At 45.3% G+C, this 3,453-nt stretch overlaps 1 pseudogene; it reads right to left on the bottom strand.

Annotated features, from left to right (window-relative positions):
- Window positions 1-1,183: 1,183 nt before the first annotated feature.
- LOC147427775 (uncharacterized) lies at window positions 1,184-1,720 on the bottom strand (annotated as a pseudogene).
- Window positions 1,721-3,453: the final 1,733 nt, after the last annotated feature.

Here is a 3,453-nt window from a genome sequence, read left to right as displayed (position 1 = left end):
CGGCCGCCCCTTGTCGATGGTCTCTAGCTGGCCACCATGCAGCCGTCTCTCCACCGGCACTCTCCAGCCCGAGTATGGCTCTGCGTGGTGGTTCCCCCTTCAAACTTCTGCAACGCCTCTTCCCACCTGCTAATTCCGATTCCTCCTTTCTTACATGCTCGCCCTCTCTCTATATGCTCTCTCTCGCCCCTTTTCTCCTTGGCGGCTTCTGCACGTAAAGTCCCATCTCGTTGATTACGGCAACCCAATAGAAAAACCCATTATTTGCCTCTTTAAAAATAAACCAGAAGTTGGTTCCCACCAAAAGCCTCAAACTGCTTTTAGCCGTTCTCCTCCCATCACGAATATCCATCCATCATTGCCTTCTCATAAAAACTTCCACCCACTCGGTACTTACAGAGTCAGTAGTACCCCTTCTGAGTGTTCAAGACTCGAGCTTCCATGAGCCACCTCTTCTTGTTGCTCCAACACTCTCTTGGATTGATAACATCCGATCTCTCATTGCCTTCTCGTAAAAACTTCGACCCACTCAGTACTTACAGAGTCAGTAGTACCCCTTCTGAGTGTTCAAGACTCGAGCTTCCATGAGCCACCTCTTCTTGTTGCTCCACCACTCTCTTGCATTGATAACATCGGATCTCTCATGGCAGCTTATTTTTAGCTTACATTTCACACACTTATTTTGTCTACTCGGTGTCCGGGTTTGCCTTACATGATGACGAGATTCAAAGCTTTGAAATGCGTCAATCCTCGATCAAAAGCCGATGAGCTCAAGTTTTTAAGGTTCCACGTAGATGCGCCTTGAAGCAGCTTTATTACTTGCATCGGCATGAGCATACATCAAAGATTGGCATTGCTTAGCATTCTACAAGCAACCATAGCACCCTCAAAAGTAGAAAAAGCGAGCACACCATATATACATGAGCTGGTAAACTTCGAACCAAAAAACTCCTATCATAGATTGCCAACCCCCCTAGTTTGCTAGAGCATTCATGCTCAGTAGCAACATCACTTTATTCACGCATGTTAGCTACACCATATGTACAGTATATACAAAGGCATTATTCTTGATCATATACACCCACCTGGGTCAAATGGGTAAATCACGCACCATTCACCTGTATCAACTACTACCATCTTGTCGAACATTGCATTCATACTGGCTTTCATAGCTCACGTACCATCACACATCCATCAAATCCCTTGTGTCCATATCAGCCATGATATATTCTTTGGCTTTATTCCCTGCATGAGGTTCAAAATCTTGAGCAAGAACGTCAACGCTATGAGATTTCTCCAACACGTGCTACATTTTCTCGGCCTGTTTTTGAATTTTCAGGGTTCACAACCTTTCCTGCGCCTTTTGGACATAGCCATCCATAGATAAATTGTCTTCTATCAGAGGCTCATCGAAGCCCCAACCATCATCATCATCATTAGCCACAAAAGTCCCATAATCCTCACTTTGGTTGCATGCCATGTTTTGATCGCAATCAAAAGAATCACATGTAGGCACTTCGGTTCCACCAACTGTAGGGACTTCGGTTCCACCAATAATGCCACAAACTATGATCGCTATCCATCTCAACATCCCAAATGGCCCACGTACCCACAACTCCTCTGGGTACCGTGACAATGCATCAGATGGAGGGAAAAAAACATCATCCAAAATGTTAGCATGCGTGTCCTCTACATCACAACAAAAATCATTCCAAGGCATATAGCTCCAGCACATAGAGCTAGACAAGCCCTTGTCTTGACAATTATCCAAGCATGGATCCAAACAAGCTATAGCATTGCTCACTTTGCCATACATGTACGCAAAGCTATTCTCTTTCATTATACTGCTTGCACATGACTCCTCAGGAAGGTTTACATCATCAAAAGACAAAACCTCATCATAAGCACGTGACTCAACCTCACTAGCACTACTAAAATCATCACAAGGAATAGAGGAGATGTCGTGTGTAGGCCACAAAGAAGCACAAGACTGATCTACATGCTCAAAGCATCTGTCCTGCTTCAAGAAGTCAACAATGCTCTTCACACCCAACAAATCTTTGCAATCAACCTCAACACCCAAGACTCCTGGAAGAGTGCCAATGAACAAGAATTTCTCTTGCTTTGCATCTAAAACCATGTTCTCAAGAAGCTCTAGCTGCTGTTTTAGAGCACAAAAACTCATGCAATGCATGTCCAACTCTGATAGACAATTTAACTTGCACCCCTGCATGACATCATTCATCCAAAACAAAGCATCACTGAGCTTAACCATAGTTGCGCTTCGCTATCTGACTCACCAAAACTAAAGGTACTTGAGTACAATATCCTCCGTGGGGGGCACCAAAACGATGACATAAGAAATCCAAGACACAGAACCTCTATAGCTAGGCCTCTCTCCCAATTTGGGATCGCAAATCTATCCACTCAAACACCGACAACTACTACTTTACAGACTCTGCGTGGTGGTTCCCCCTTCAAAATTTTGCAGTGCCTCTTCCCACCTTCTAATTCTGACTCCTCCTTTCTTACCTGCTCGCCCTCTCTCTCTCTATGCTCTCTTGCCCCTTTTCTCCTTGGCGGCTTTTGCACGTTGTGAGCGGGATGGAAACACACACAACGCCTCTATAATGACCGGACACACACTCTTGGGATGATACACACACACATTATGGGGCACCACTCGGCTTACACAACCAGCCTGGCCGAGACAGGAAACACACAGACGGAGTGAGAAGAGAGAGATTTCCCACTTGCCCACTCAACACTCACACACACACTCTCAATTCAGCTCAAAGGATGAAAATTGCTGTTTTTTAGACTCAACGAAGCTCAGCCCAACACCAATGGGGAAAATAGTTTACACAGTATTGAGGAAATACACCAGATAGAACCACAAAGTTAAGTAGAGGCTTCACTCATCGAAGAAGATTACACAGGAAAACAACAAAAACTCTGTGAGGAATTTGGCAAAATGGACAGCGCCATTGCGTCCGGAACGCCCAAAAACCCCACCCTACAATGTCACAGTGCTCAAATCCGACCTTGGATGAGCAGTTTAGGGCCAAAAATGCTCCAAAAACAGCAAAAACACACTTGCGGCTGTTCCTCCTCTCTTCTCCACGTTTTTTTCTGGTCTTGTCTCCGTTTTTTCAGTTCCCACACTTAGCTTTATTAGTTGGGCACCCGTGGCCTTTTACATGACCTCAAACAGACCCCGAACAGGCCAAAAACTGACCTCGCAGTGCATAGTTGTCACCTTTTTGCATCATCCGCACACCTGGCACTCAGTTTTTCCAAATAATGCATCCCGCAACCACGTGAAGTGGCCCAAAAAATTGGTCCTCATGATGACATTTCTGCATAAGTATCACAAGAAAACACCCACGTCGTATACATACTTCTCCGCGTGCAAGTATTGACCCCGTTCGACCTCCTGACGCCACTCGATGC

The sequence above is a fragment of the Adiantum capillus-veneris genome, chromosome 23 (genome assembly GCF_014529385.1).
Source record: "Adiantum capillus-veneris isolate H3 chromosome 23, ASM1452938v2, whole genome shotgun sequence".
NCBI lineage: Eukaryota > Viridiplantae > Streptophyta > Polypodiopsida > Polypodiales > Pteridaceae > Adiantum > Adiantum capillus-veneris.
Note: the sequence above shows the minus strand (reverse complement) of the source record. Positions and strands in the feature narration are given on the sequence as shown.